This window comes from Acipenser ruthenus, chromosome 25 (assembly GCF_902713425.1).
Source record: "Acipenser ruthenus chromosome 25, fAciRut3.2 maternal haplotype, whole genome shotgun sequence".
Taxonomy (NCBI): Eukaryota; Metazoa; Chordata; class Actinopteri; order Acipenseriformes; family Acipenseridae; genus Acipenser; species Acipenser ruthenus.
In genome coordinates this window covers 6,296,854-6,313,379 of record NC_081213.1, presented here as the reverse complement: position 1 = coordinate 6,313,379, position 16,526 = coordinate 6,296,854, and the positions used below count along the sequence as shown (strand labels likewise).

At 39.1% G+C, this 16,526-nt stretch overlaps 1 protein-coding gene across 6 annotated transcripts in view; it reads right to left on the bottom strand.

Annotated features, from left to right (window-relative positions):
- LOC117414015 (leucine zipper protein 1-like) overlaps positions 1-10,165 on the bottom strand; it is a 54,616-nt gene extending 44,451 nt beyond the window's left edge. For 2 of the 6 annotated variants that reach the window (XM_059000464.1, XM_059000467.1), the window contains exon 1: positions 9,738-10,164. The gene's annotated coding sequence lies outside the window, so the exon portion shown is untranslated. Of the gene's footprint in view, positions 1-9,580; positions 9,709-9,737 lie in introns of all 6 variants that reach the window. The other 4 variants (XM_059000466.1, XM_059000468.1, XM_059000465.1 and 1 more) reach the window with 3 other exon arrangements.
- Positions 10,166-16,526: the final 6,361 nt, after the last annotated feature.

Sequence of the window (16,526 nt, the reverse complement as noted above, 5' to 3'; positions counted from 1 at the left end):
CCAAAAATACCCTGGAATCACAGGAGAAACTTCCTTGTTTTAAAAGGCCAGAGGGACTGAGGGAGGGTTGATAAGAATCAGAAGGAGCTAATTCTAAAAATATGGCCAGTATGGCAATTCCCATACACAATGGAATGCAGAAGAATGACAAACATTCCCAGACCCTTTTTTTTGTTTTTTGCTCCATCAGCACTGTGAGCTTGTGGCTTGGGGTCACAGCATTTTAGGAACCCAATATAAATCTTTCCACACTTACATAGAAGGGTTGTTGTATAAATTCCGTAAGCTAAAAACTGATACAATTGGCATTTCTCTTATTACATTTCACCAAGAAAACAATTGGAATTGATTAAAATGAAAGTGGAAATTGATTTTAAAAAGGAATTGATCCCAGTCCGGTTTACACGGCTGTTTTCACATACACCTGTCTGAGAGCATGCTTCTTCTACAGATTGTAGCTTTGACGTGATATAAAAGACCTTCATCACTCACAGAAATGTGAAGGGGATCTAACTGGCTTTTGTTACACGAATACCATTTTAATGGACTTGCCAAAAGAGATATGGGCTTGCAAGGCAAAACGCTTCTTTAAAACTGCATGGGGCACAACACCTTTGACTTTGACAATAGAATCACCAAAGTGCCATTGTTGGTGGTTCAAGAGAGGTGTGGGAATACAGGAAGGAAAGTCTGGACTGAAATACTGCTGCTGTGAAATTCAAGAGAGATCTGAATGGAGATATAGAATAGAGGCCAACCAAACTAACACATTCCAGAACAGTAGCATAGGAGTTCCCTCATGGCTCACTGGGGCTTTAAAAACGAACCTCAGCTTTGCCATAATTCAGGAAAACAGATCTGCATTCATCATCTTCTACTTTGTCGACTGGACAAAACTGGTGAATAACTGGATTAGTCAAAATTTTCAGTCACCTATGCAATTTATTATTATTCATTTTAAATATTTTAAACAAGTGCAGGTGGTCTTCAAACAGTACTCAGCCACTTGGGTTTTTAAACAAAGGAGCATTTCAGTTAAATATGGTCAATCCAGGCAAACTGCCCTTTGGTTGAAAGGAAAAGTAAACAATTTGATAGAACCACAAAGATGTCTGTGTGGCTTTGAGACCTCCAATTACTCCCAGCTCCTAACTCAATAAACAAAAACAAACCCCTTCCAGGGTTTGTCTGTGTGCACAATCTAGGGAGTAAGCACTTTTTCCTTGTCTCTGTATGAATCAAATCAGAATTTAAAAAAAAAGATATAAAATTACATTTAAAAAAACAAAAAAAAAACAGATCATTTTTTTCTTCTGAGAACAGCATTTGCACAACAGGTTTGGATAATACACTGACTAGATGAAAAGAAATGCATTTTCAAAAGGAAGATTTTGAAAGTAGCTCTTTAAAATGTTTTACTTATTTTCAACAGTGCATCCTCTAGCGAGCATCTGCTCCCAGCCTGGCTCCAGGACAGAACAAGATGATTCCATACGGACATTCTTCAATGCAAGCCATAAAGTTGGGGCATCAACTCCTCCCTCCTTACTTCTCCCAGCGCTGCTGTTAACGTAGCATGGGAAGCAATGGCTGCAGGGGAATTGTTCAGATGAAATACCTCCTTCCTCTCAAGCTTAACTACAGGGATTCCCTCACCATTTTGAATGCTCCCATCTGAACCATTACGTTCTAAAGCAATGTACTGCGAGACCTTCCGACACCAAAGCTAAGACAACCACTAGCCCTAAAAGGGCAGCCCCTGGTGGGAGGAGGTTACATTTAACGCAGAACCATTTTTGCAATTTGCCATCATTTTTTAAGTAAGTCAAAACTGAAGATAAGTAAACCGAGTTAGGAGTTCAAATTGGTCATTACCTAGAGGCACAGTAAAATGTTCAGCTATGCGAAACATTCTTGGCATGAACTTTAGGGCGATTAGCTTAGCTTTCAACACCACTGTGGGACTCGACAGGACAAGTCAAATTATTCATTTCTTTTGCGCTGACTAAAATAGAACAGGATTTATTGAAAGCGAGAACATTACTGAATAGTTTTTAACGGCAGCTTTTTGCTTTGTACAAATGGAGAAACACACTGAAGGCCCCGTTTATCAGTTCATTTGTTTACAAGCTTAAAAAAAGACTCCAAAAGACCAGAATTTCAACTAATGGGTTTTAATAGTACAGCATGTTCACTTTCAAGTATCATCCACATAAATTAGGTTCACTAATGTGTGCTTTGCTTTGAACTCAAAAATAATCCGCTTAGTAGATAATGCTAATCCCAAGAATGGAAGAGGGGAGTGTCTTTTTTTTTCTTTTGTTTAATTTTCTGTTTTGCTGCCGAGGACAACAGTGGAATTATCAGACAGTAGCTGCCGGTACAGCAGGGACACGTCAGTTTAGTTTGCAGATGTGGTCACAAAGCAAGCTTGTGAAGCTACTGTTAAGGATGTAGTAAACAAACTGGAAAAACAACAAGGCCCTGGAGGAGTAGACAGAACAGGACACTTGAAAGTCTATTACATGCTAAGACAGCGTTAAGGTGTTTGACTGGGAGTTCAAGAGCTGCTCTTCAATATTATTTGCCTGCCACAGACATAGATCTGCCAAAGTGTCTTTATATTAGTCAGCACCATCTAGTGCACAGAAAAACAAGGTAATGTAGGTTTCCTTTTTATTTTAGATTTTGCACCTTCTAGTACAAAGCAGTATTCCTTTTTCACAAAACTAAATCTTGAAGCTACTTGCTCTTTAAGTAAAAAATATATATATGAGGGATTGAACTTTGTTTTCATTATCAAATGTTGAGTCAAGAAGGTTGTACACAGCTATCCTGTCCTTTCTAAAGTCAGACAGATCATTTTACTTTATCATGAGGATTGTTGCTGAATAGTTGCACACGGCTGTCACACCGCTTAAATTGGTCAGAAACGTGCCATATACATCAGAACAGGATGTACCGTATCTGCTAATCCATTTCTCTGCACCCTTTCACCTGTATTCCACCACATGAGAGCTGCTGTTGCTGCTTGAGCTCAAAGGTAAACTAACCTGTTTTCTTGCTTCAAAAGATGAGAGCTTGAACAGCAAACACTGTAACTATGCTACCCCTGCTGTCAACAGGCTTAAAAACTAACGCTGTCCAACTTTTGAAAGCAAACAAATGGGTTAACCAAAGGCATTCTGCATTGTTTTTTCACTGCACAAACCCCATCATTAATAAAAAAAAAAAAAAAGGCACAGACCGATGGAAGCAAGCAAGCTAGTAGTTCCATGTGAAAGATGGATGCAGCTTTTTTCTAAAACACTCAGTAGCAGCCAAATACTTTGCTGGCATTAATGAAAGTTCAGGCAAGTAATAAAGCAGAATAAAAATTCAGATTCAATTTGAACTGAATATCAAAATAAGCCAAGATAAATTTAGGACTGTGCCATTCAATCAAAATATGTTGTTTGAGATCAGCCTATGGTCATATTGGCCAAATGCATACAATCCGTTTTTTTGGCATCAGCATACTGTATAGCAGGAATCTTTTATTCCCCCGGGAACTGTAAAGAAATGGTCTAAATGCTTTACAAGTGTAAAATGCTTACAGCTGGTATCACACCCCGATTAGCTCTTGCACTTCCTGTACTGTAACTAATGTCATCTTAGGCAATGCAGTCTAGAATTAGAGCTAATCAGGGTCTGTGAAAACGGTCATTACAGTTTTTCCTAATCATTTAACTGCAGTATTTTCAAAGACATGCATGTGAAATACAGAGATCAGCTGTAGTGTTTATACAGTACATGCTCTGTGCAAGATGATTTATTCAATACTGAAAGTCTTTCAGATATGCAGAAAAGCTGTACACATGTAGTCTCATACAAACGAATGCTGCATACAAAAACACTAATGGTAGGCTTCGGATCTTAAGGACTGATTGCTCCTGGTACAGACCAAAACCTTTTTGATATTTCACTTTGGATTTGGAAACACTGTGAATAAACAGCTATACCCCTGTAAAAAAAGAAAAAAAAAACACAGAGAGAGAGAGAGAGACAGAGAGAGAGAGAGAGAGAGAGAGAGAGAGAGAGAGAGAGAGAGAGAGAGAGAGACCGAGAGAGAGAGAGAGAGAGACCGAGAGAGAGACCGAGAGAGAGAGAGAGAGAGAAGGTTGGGATGTAATAAACTATATCAAGGTCAACATCGTCTCCCTGCTTTGCTTCCTTGGTTGCTCCCATCCCATCTCCTGCAGGGACCAAGGAAGCGATTAGCTGACTGCTGTCTACTTGGCTACTTGCCAAATTGTATTTCTCACAAGACCTGGACACCATCAGCCCCCACAGTATTGGCGAAGTCCAGCCTGGTTTGTGATATTCAGTTAAGGAGATTTAAGCCCTCTCAGCAGTTTTGAACTGCAACTAACAGAGCATCTTCTTAAATATGTTTAGCAGGGACTGCAAGGTAATACTTTACAACAAGTGGCAAGAATTTATATGAGAATTAAAAGAAATCCCCTAATTGATAAGAGTTCATTTGTACCCATGTCTAGCAGTGTTCTGCACCCCAAAAATATGTTTTCAATGGTAAAAAATATGTACATAAAAAGCAGTAATGAACACAGATTTACATATATGTAGTTTGCTAAAAAATAGTAGAAAGTTCTGAAAAATATCTTAGTTGATATGCATACAGTACATACTTTGAGTCAATTAAAACAAGGAATAAGTATTTTGCCTCCATACATCATTCAGATAATTTTAAGTCCAAAATTCCTCATATTTAACCAAGCACATACTTTCCCCCTAAAGGCAATTTTAATGAACGTAATGATTTCTTACCATGAGAACATTTTGGCTCAGAATTTCTATTCACCTATTAAAGTGTGAACTAACAAGCCTCACCCTTAGATTATAATTACCAGCTCAAGATCCTTTCAATCACAGCACTGGCACAACGCTAGCAATGCACTTTCTAATATTAAACACATACAAGCAAACGAATCACACCATGTAAATGTAACTCAAAAACCGCAAACAAGAAATACTTTTTATAGACTTTAAATTAGAATCTCTTCACTCTGTGAACGGTAATGTGCCTAAGAAGTAGTTTCAGCAAGAATCTTGATATGTGTAAAGATGCCGAGGGTTAAAATGATGCCATGGTGATCAAAATGGTCGCTACGGTACTTGGAGCACCGATAGCTTGTTAAAAAAAGGTTGATTTGTGTACACGCCTCCGGGGGTATAAGAGGAAAGCATTGAATTCCACATTCCATCTACATCATGAAACAGCTTTGTGGAGCTACAATATAAAACTCTGCTGGTGCTAGCTCAATCTGCAGTCTCCAATCCAATCTGCAAATTATCATTGCACAAAAGGTCAAAGATAGCCTAAGCTATAAATCACTTTGTTGGTATATTTTCAGTTTGGTCATTTCAGATCAAGTGGGCCATGAAGGGTTACACAACCCCTTGCGTCAATGGCTCTATGTCAATTCATTATTATTTTTTTTTTTTTTTGTAGAAGTCCTTTAAATAAATACCATTATCTGTCTAGGTCAGGAATAGGCATCCTTGCCTCTTTCACTCAGCAGGGTCAATGAAGTCATTAAGGAAGGAGTTGAAACAAAGTACTACATCGGACTGGAATTGACTGAAGGAGTCAATTGGATGAAAAATGATCTGGATCACCAATTTCAATGTTCCTTCAACAGTCTTCTATTCTGCCTGCTTTTTCTGCCGTACAGGGTTTGCTACTGAACCTGCCTCAAGCAGCACGTGCACTGGAGGCTCATTAGATCATCTCCCTAAATGAACAAGACTTGGAAAGACAAATATCTGACAGTCCGGGCTGACTCTTTTGATATTGGTCTGCTGCTAATGGAAACAAACTCCACTGATTTAAAACTGTGTTCCGTCCCAATAGCAGATGGGAAGTAGGCCAATTTGAAGTGTTTGATTCCACACGGAGATCTTCCAAGTCAAGGCCAAGACTGTGGCCAATAGCCCAGAGACTTAGGTCAGGGCCAGTGTCAAGGTCTGGAGTTCAATGTCAATCATTCAAACATGAAGTTCACTTTTAGGTAAGTTTAGGTACATGTGGACAGTTTTCGTCAAATTGATTCAGACTGTCCCCAGAAACAAGGAAATATAAGCATGTGGCTATGCAGTGTATGAGCAGTACATTTTCCAAGGTCGACTGTGCACCAATCAAACATGCTATTATTATTCCCTCCAGCTTATCCAACAGTGATAAAACTTGCAAAACACAAGTTGCTGAGTATCAGAAACGTGGGGTATGGAGGTGCCCTGTGTCAAACTAATGATGTTTGTACACACATCTAGACCAGTGGTTCCCAGCCTGGGGACCGTGAGTAAACTCCAGTTGGTCAGCAAACTCCTCCCAAAATTTGGTTAAGCAGTTCTCGCTTACAGCCATTTCTACACAATCACACGTTGTGCACCTACAATATGTATTACTAAGCAACACAACAAACAGCTTCAACCCCATTATAAATTATGTATGTAGTCTGCATTTTTCCTCCTTCATCTGTTTTCTTTTATTACAGGTGTGTTTATAAATTAATATATATATTACAGCTCCCTTTGATGCAATACCAAGGATCACCTCCAAAGCTGCCATTAACTGAAACAGCTCTCTCATGCAAAACAAAATACTAAATATCTGTTACACCATTATGAAGGCACATTTGTCTTGTCAAAATTACATAAATGCACATCTTTCTAATCTGGATGTCCCAGATAGTAGCTTTTTTTTTTTTTTTTTTTTTTTAAACAAAAGAAAACGGGAACTTTGCCATCAGCAGCTTTCAATGCACAAAATGATATTGCTTGACGGTAGCGAAGATTCATTAAGTTAGGTAAGTTATATAAATACTTTACTTTCTACATGTACTTATACATACACACACAACAATTCGTTTCAAAATGCTGTTGTGAAAAATACAAACACCAAGGTTGGAACTATTGATCTAAAGGACTGCTTATACCATTTGTAAGTAAATTCTGATTGGTCATTCTTGAACACAATTTAAAAAGAGTATTGGACTCCGGGGGTAAAGCCTATAGAGGCATCTGCTTGTCTGTCATGGCATCAATCTTAGCATGTGCATATGCTTGATGTAGGCCATGGTGATCTACCCATTCATGTTATGGATGGCTTATTTTTTTAATTTGATCTTACAGCTGTGGTGGGGAAAGTCTGTCATTAAAATACTATTTCAGTTTCTATTCAAGTCACATCTGTGTGTAAGTTTTGAATATTGAATCGCTTGTTTCATTGCAAAGCTTGACTTGCAGTACACATTACAACTGTAAACTATAAAGGATAATGAAATAACAGGGTGACTGTAGAACTGCACACCTGTCAGCTACTGTCCGTACTGCATCACCGCAAACTGCTGTAAATGAAATAGTGAATACTGGAAAATAAGCAGAGAAAATGAAGAGCACCACCAGCACATGTGTGTAACAGTATCCATTCTGCACTGCACACTACTTTACAAGCACACAGCGAGGTAAGGAGGACTGCTGAGGCAACGTCTCTGGTACGGCACAGACCGAGTTAAAACAGCAACATCAAAGCAATACAGGCAAAAGCAACTCTGAACTGGAGAAACGGCAGCCTGCACCCGACACATCACTCCCCCAATTAAACCAGACCCCTACAAATATAACCCAGCTGTCCACCTTTCATTGATGTGAATTTGCAACCCACTACCTCCGTCTAGGTTTTCCGTTTGCCAAAACAACAAAAAAAGGAGGTCTCAATCTGTTCAATGGCCAGCAGGGTTAGAGGCCATGCTATGCAGCACGCACAAGCAATTCAATGCATTACCTCTCATGTTCTATAGGTCTGCCAGAACTGCTAAGCATAACCCTTCTTTCTTCCATGTTTCCCCTCTAGGCTCCTCAAGTGAACATTTTCTTTATATCCATGTTAAATTGGCAAGTGTGAATGGGTTCCTAGTCTTCAGAATTCACCCACCTCCCCTAAATTGTGTCAAACTCCAGTTTACTGGAAAGCACTGCCAACTTCAATATAGGACAGGTTGAGGCAGGCAACACAATTTCAGCCCCACCTTTTTATTTTATTTTTTATGCTGCAGTGGCTGTGCACTTACTTATTTGCAGACTTTCACATGGAAAAACAGGATCCCTTGTCCACCTCTGCACCTCTATGCAATTCTCCAGGGACATCAGACAGGCTGACTTGTGGTACATAAGAGAGATGCCTAAGATAACTACTGCAATCAGATCACTCCGTTGTACTGGACTGATAACCTCAAACGTCAGCTCTTTACAGTGACCGAAGATCTCAAAGCCTCCACTGTCCATAACCATACCACAACAAAATGGAAGCAATCTGCAAATTTAAAGGTTCTGCACCAAGCTGTGTGCTGATGAACGACGAAAGCGCACAGTTAGTGCTTTCAAATCTAAGTGTGCAGTATGGATTACTGTCGCAGGGGGCTGTAAAGTGGAGATACTGCAAATTCAATTTTAAGAGGCATTGCAATCAATGTTGGTGGCGCTTAACATTACACAGTGGAGCTTTGCAGATGTTCGAGCATTTTAAAAATGTAACACTAAGTATATGGTATACATAACCATTTCATATTGCATATTTTGGAGCCTTCTGTATATCGTAGCTTTTAAAACTATCAATTGTAAACCCACAAGTTGTATTTTATTAAGGAATTCAGTTTGCCATTGGAAACAGAGTACAATATATTACATAGACAGACACTGGCTTCACATTGAATCATTCCTAGTTTTAATACTTCACTTTTCTGACTTGACTAATGCAAGCAAAATACCAAACGTAATGAGATGCGAGCTATGCAGCAGATCTGCGTTGTATTGTGTTTGTTTTTACTTCTGCGTCATACATGCTGTAACTTAATACACTGTGTGGGTTGTATAACTGTATCCAACGAGAAAGTCAACTTCACAAAACGGCAACATCTGTTAAACAGCTTCAGTAACTAACGCGGAGTTACCAACGCTGCAGTCTTAAAAGAGTTTATTATGACAACTTCAAACCTCCGTGGTTCCACTCCACTGTTCGTGTTCCCCCCTTTGATTTGGGAACACTCTAGTCTAGACTATAGCATTTCTTGCACGGTGGGTACATTGTTCTGTTCAAGAGCACTTCCTTTCCGGAGAACTAAACTCCCAAGCAAGCACGTCGTAAGTTCATTTAGTTTCGCCGCAGCAGTGCGCGTTGTTGAATTACTGAAGGATCTAAAATGCTAACATTTCCGCTGTGCGCTTTTAATCCAAGTTCATTAAGCAACCCTTCAACACAGAAACACAAAAGCGAAACGGACAACGGTTGACAAGTCGTTAAACTGTGCCAAGCAGTCAGAACAAGTCCTATTCTATATATAATATACATACATTGCTGTAGAATGCGGCTCCATAAGAAATCGCCTTTCAAACAAAGCACACGGTTGAGTTTTTAAAAAGTTATATCGCATAAAATAAACATTATTTTAATTAACGGCCCCCCGGTATGGTATCCCGAAATATCTTTAACAGCTGCTTCAGCAGTCTGCACCACACACACCTGGTCTCAGCAGCAGTGTTGAGGCTTTCTTTGGCTGAAAACAAAAACTCGTTGGAGTTTCGATAGCCAGTTCGTGTCAAAGCACTCGCACACAGCAGCTTCGTTTTCAGTGTCCCAGCCAAGCAACTCTGAAAGAAATAAGCCCATGCCTTCTTACCTTGCCATATGGGAAAGACGCAATATCCCTCTCAAACAATCAGCTCAGTGTGTATGACCCAAAAGAGACAGGATCGCACTTTAAAAAGTCCTTTTACAAGTTCAGCACGCCAATAGCACAAACACTGGAGGTTTTCCCCACTCTCGCTCTCTCTCTCTCTCTCTCTCTGTTCCCCCTCCCCACACTGCAGGATCAAACCATCACATTCCAAAGTGTCCTAAACAATGAGAAAGGTGGGTTTGCCAAAACATCCACCCACCCTTGCAAAAAAAAGGACGGCCCTCGTCCAAAAAGACCGCCTCCTTGCGGTAAAGACCGCCTGTAAACCCGACAGAACCCGCTTCCCTAACCGGAGTACAGTCTCCTCGCTAGGAAGTGCGTAAGTAGCCGGACTTACTGAGCAGCCAGGCTCAGAATACACTCCGGGCAAAATATCCGCCCATTCTTTACCGGTTGTTTGCGTCACCTCGTTGCCCAAAAAAGGTATGGCTAAGGTTATGGAAATTGCAGGCGGGGCAAACACAGCTAGGAGCTGCCGAGAAAGCTTTTGGGTTGCAGTTCCTTGACAGGGTTGGAAAAGAGGAGAAAAGGGAGAGACCTTTTCTTTCGCTCTGTCGGCTGTAATAACAAGTCAGATCTGAGGAATTGCTCGGTGCAGGAGAGAGTGGGGGAGGGGTGCGGATTGCTGCTTTCATCGTGCTAATTCGCGTCCTCTCTACTGAACAAACCGATCCATTTTATTATTATTTTTTTACTTTGTTTAATACAGGTTTATTTTTGTGACTTATTTCCAAAAATACCATTGAGTAATAATTGAATATAGACGTAGCATGTTAATGTTTTTGTTTTGTTTTGTTTCATGCTGTAATTGTCACAACTTAGACCCCTAGCCTCTTTAGACAATTCATATGTACAGAAAATAATTCCATATTGACTCTGTATGTGCTCGTGTATCAATATCACAGTCCTGCTATTAAACAATAAGGATGGCATGGGGCACAATATTGTGGTCCTTAAGTTGTTTCAGACTCTTGCAGTAAGGTAATGTGATGAACACGTGTTGAGTGGCTGTGCATTATAATTTTGTGTCACAATAGCAGGGTCAGGATTGAGGTGCACTCTCTGGGCTGCTAGTGGAAGTTCTCCAGTACCACACTGCCCTACCACTCATTTCACAACAAATGAAATCCTTAATCTGATCCCAAATGATATGACCTAATCCTGCTGGGCACAATCCAATCCATTTGGAAAGTAAGCTACTGAATTTAAGGATCTTAAAAAAGCAAGATCCGTCCCTTCCTAGCCCCCCCCCCCCCCCCCCCCCTAATTTAATAGGACTAAATCTACCATCTTTATGAATGTTCCTTGTGTTTTAGATGTTAGATCCTCACCTAGTAGTCCATGCATTTATACAATTAACTTTATTGGCAATGATTCTGTATTAAGGGCACAGGTTGCCACAGAGCAGTTTATTATCATTATTATTATTTGTTTATTTAGCAGACGCCTTTATCCAAGGCGACTTACAGAGACTAGGGTGTGTGAACTATGCATCAGCTGCAGAGTCACTTACAACTACGTCTCACCCGAAAGACGGAGCACAAGGAGGTTAAGTGACTTGCTCAGGGTCACACAATGAGTCAGTGGCTGAGCCGGGATTTGAACCGGGGACTGCAATATTTTCATGTTGTTTCATCCAGTTGGTTTTATGATGGTTTGAACCACGGATCCAGGACGGTACCATAGCAGTGCTTGTGTGCTTCCATGTCTGAACCAATGGGCAATATTTGTTCTAAATCCATTGTGTTGCCATGGTCTCATAATAGTTCAGTTATGATTTCTCATGGTGACAGAGTGGAATTTTGTTAAACTTTACTGTATGGATTTTAAAAAGAAAGGTTCTAATGTATTTGTGTTCTGATTCAAGAATAGGATGAACTGGAAACTTGCACAGGACACACAGTACATTCCATTTTTGCTTTGTTTATTGAGCATTTATTTAACCAGGACAGGCCAAAAAGGATATAATCCAGGACACAGCAATAAAGATACGACAGCACACCATCAGAACACCAACAATACAGAAATCTAATACAGAGATAGCACTGTAGTCATATAAAACTATTGAAGATCTAGAAATAGCTAAAGCGCTTATGTTGCCCCATTGTAAAACTCCTTCAGTGACATCAATGTCATTTTAGGTCATTTTTGTACGATGTTAATAAATAGCCACTGAAAGTTATTTGACCAAACTTTTGGCCTCCTAATTTCTCTTAATTCTCTGAGCATCTACAACAACAAAAAGAAAAAGTAAACATTACGTTATAGACACCAATCCACGATGAGTCATTTCCTTTGAAAAAAAAAATGGAATAATTGTCACACCTAGTTTTAGTGTTGCGTAGTGATCGCATTGGTTAAAGAAAAAGCAGGTAGAGATTTTTTTTACCAGGTAGGTGTGGGAATGGTGGGAGTGTGGGGGGAGTTGGAAGGTTCTATTTATTCACCTGCCTCCACTCCTTGTGATGTCAGCGTACACATCTGCAATAAACTGAACGTCAACGGCAGAGACTACAATGGGCACAATGTTTGGTACTAGTGTTCAAAGCCTACATGTAGTTACTAAACAATAGGTCCTCCCAGTTTTCAAAACCACACTTAGGACCTGACCAATCAACCAAACACACTGAAATACAGGGCTACTGTAAATACCATAAAATTGGACACTTGGAATTGTAATCCCAGCCCTCCTGGATTATTTAGTATTTTCTTGTTCTTATTATAGTATTATAATACAGGGAGGGCCATCCAGTGGTGCACTCTAGTCTTTAATTATTATTATTATTTTTTTTTTTAATAAGGTAAACCTGTTCAATTTGAAGTTATAAATATATAGTGACACTACAAAGATGTGTTAAAATATTGTGGTCTGTTTGAAATAAGGGCCTCGTTTCGGTTTGTGTTTTTAGTTTTTAAATGGCAAAAAAGGAGTTTTGATTTAGAAAATGACAGCACAGTGCAAAGTCTCCAGAGAACTTCACCAGCCTTTTGGAACCCTTTTAATTCCCTTGGAATTCCTGACAGCTCTAAAGTCTTCACACAGGCAGACAGACAGAAAGGAAGCAGGCAGGCCAGCAGGGTAATATAACATGAACCCTAGCTGCTGCAGGTTTGGATTGCAGACCATTCAGGTTTTGAAGTCCTGGTTCTCAGTTACTCAGTTCTCAGTTACTAAAATGAATTAGTCAGTACTGGTGTAGTGTTATAAAGTGGTGCATCGTCACAATGTGGTACATGTACCAAAACTTGACCTGTGTAATGTTAGACAGTGATACGCTGTGAGATTTTGGTACAGGTGCAATCAATTGTGATGTAATATGTTTTCCTATTGTCAAACAGGTATATTTACCATTGATTATACATTTTTGCAAACCATTAATTATACATATATAGTATACAGTCAATTTCTCTAAAAAGAAAAAACAACTCACGACGAACAAGACAAAATGAGAAGTCCATTGCAAAGTTGCAGAAGTAAAGAAAATGTACAAGACCCAATGTATTGCATATGAGAAATATTCGTTGTTTCGAAGTTGTTTAGTATGCACCAGCAAGCGCACTTTTTATCTGCATACCTGAAAATAACACTACACCGGGGTTAATGTTGTCCTGCAGATTTGGGCTCCCTCAGGGATTGACAGTTTCTATTATACAGAAAATGACTTTGTGTTTTGTTTTATAAACATGACTCTGGATACCTTGTGTATCCCGCTATTGCTAGTCAATGTACATTTTCTCAAGGGAGTTTATAATGCTTATACATTTTGAAATGTTTCAATGTAAAAGTAAAGTTGAATGGTCTAGATTTAAAATGCAAATTGAGGGATAGCAAATATTATTCTGAATTGCAAAATGATATAATAATAATAATAATAATAATAATAATAATAATAATAATAATAATAATAATAATAATAAAAAACAAATCTGTTTAAACAATATAGATCTTTTTTTTTTTTTTTTGATTGACAGTACAACTCCTTTTGAGGGGCAGAACGACTGATTATTTGCCAGTCAAATAAAGTAATAATAGTCAACAAGTCTCCACTAAAAAAATTAAAATAATAAATCACGTATTTAATAATGTCTGGTGCTCTATTTGCATGTACAGTTGTGTAACACTTTGCTGTGTGTGCACTATATTTGAAAACTGCTTGGAATTTTCTAATACGAATTATTCACGTTCACTTTTTTTAACCACTGAAATGCAATTTGCTGACTGGAGATTGCTATGTCAATAATCTGTTTATTTTAAGGTTGTAAAATAATATGGGCAAACACATGATACTGTATCACTTTCTGTTCACAATGTCAATGCTTACTGACGTTTCCACACTTGGCCAGCTTTTTAAATAGTAGTCAAAAGACAGGAACCTGCCTCTGCTGTTGGTAGTATTCATTTCCCTATGAAACAATCCAAACTGTAAACTTGCAGTGTAGCAGGATGTAGTCATATCTGCTGTAGACTGAGGGTTATTAAAGATGCATTTACTGCCAATGAGGGTCAAAGGGTGCTCAAAACCGACAGTTATTACCCTGCCACATGTCTTGGTTATTGTGTGGACAATAGTTATCCAACTTTAAATTCTACCTGTCTGTTTTCTCTAGGGTTTTAGAGCAAAATACATCCTGCAAAATCTCCAAAAAGCTTTCCCTCCAAGCTCTCTTAAAAACCTTACCCAATTGTGTGGCAGGTTGATACTGGGGACTAATGTCCACTGGGTCATAACTCAATACCAGATTTGAACTCAGATATGTGACTGTTTAATCGTGCTCATGATAGTTTTATTGAGCTTTACATATGACTGTCAGGGTACTTTCAAAACCAGATGGACACTTTGCAGTGGAGACACTAACATGGGCAAGATTCTAACGGATATATCTTCAAAGCGTTTACTTCAGTCTTCAATTAATTTTTTGCAAGAGGTAAAACGCCCGTTAATTTAACAAAACTAGAATTAAGCAATCGAGTAATTTGATGCAAGTTCTCTTAAGCACTCTCAAACTGTCTGTTTCTCATTAAGATGTTTTTTTCTCCTTTAAAAAACATAGGAGTTAATCAAAGCATTGAGGAAATGCTTTGAAAATATGACCCTAAAACCTGTAATGTTTAAAGTCTCATTTGACATATGTAACATTGTGCTAATATTTGATTTCTTGTTTATAGTGGTTGTAGCTAACGAAATAATTCCATGAACCCTTCCTGCTGTGCACCTCCATTCACAATACATGTTTCAAATGTGCAGTTTTGGAAACTTCCAAAACATCTAGTAGTGCACTAGGTTGTAGAACAACATCCTCTGTTTCCATGCCTTTCTCTCAGGAAATCTGTTGCATTTTCACTTGCAGAACACACATAATAGGCTATCATCAAACAGGTCAGAAGTGAAATAGTAAGAACATGTAGATGATAGAAAGTATCCATTTAAAAGGGGAACAGTGTGTGCTACGGGATGTTGTCTCATGCGAAACTGCAGAATCCAACATTTTCACTATGACACTGTTTTTTTCTCCCCAGTGTATAATCCATATATGGTACAGCTTGATTTTCTTGCACTCTCATGTCAATATTAAGCTAATTAATCTGACTGTGGGGAGCACGTTAGTGTAATTCTAGGGGCAAGCCCCCTTCGTTAAATACTTTTTGCTAACCAGTTACTTAAAGAAGCTCATTTTTCTTCCTTCACACTGCCTTCTCATCTCAGTTGTGGGGGCTTGATGGTCCTCTGTCAACCACCTCCTTGTTTGACCTCTAACCAGAGGCAGCTAACACAGGACTGGAAAGGAGAGATCCTGGGCCAAACAGTGTAAACATCTCTATATTACAGTACATTCATGTATTACATCTGCTAAATCTGTGCCTCAATGTATATTTAGTGCATATTCACTTGACCTAACTGTTGATCAGAATTCATATGCAAAAGATATTCTTTTTGGCAGTGGTGGGCAGTCACAACTGTCACTAACATGCAAACTAGCATAACATTTTTTTTATTGCTGAGCACGTACTGCAGTGACTGCACTCGGCTCTAAACTCCCTTGCTTTGTGAAGCATTTTGAGATGATTCAGTACAGGAAAGTTCTGGGGGGCAATCCTCTCATACATCATCAACAAGGGTTGCTTTGAAAAGTGGTAAAAGTCTGGAGGGTCTGCCTGGGCTCCTGCTGAAGCAGGTCGAAGATCGATAATTTGAATGTTCCTACAGGGTCCTTTTTTTTGGCAGCTCGGGATGCATGGCTAATCAGGTGTGGCGTCTGCATCAGCATCTGCTAGGATTTATACACCATTTTAGAGGCTGTGCTAAATATAACATACCCTTGAAGCACAAGTGATGGGAGGATGCAGGTCTTAGTCACAAAACACTAAGGAAAGTGGGTTTCAAGCGACAACACGGTTTCTTAAAAAAAAAAAAAAAAAAAAAAAAAAAAAAACCCTGCTTGGTTTGTTTTGGGGGAAATTAAGATCACTTAGAGTCATGTATTACCTGCATGTAAAACTGAAAGAACAAATGATACTAGCCCAACTAAAAACCGACAGTCCCTTTGAATTAACATCAGCACGCCTTTGTGTAGGAAAGATAAGCTCTTAGCTTGTACCGTTTCAGTATTTTCTGTTATGTGTTGTGTTCTGTGTGACGTGCTGTACTTCTCTAGCTCAGAGCATTATGGGATGGCAGAGACCATCTTGTGTATTCATTGGTTGTTCACTGTAAACTAATAAAAGGACGT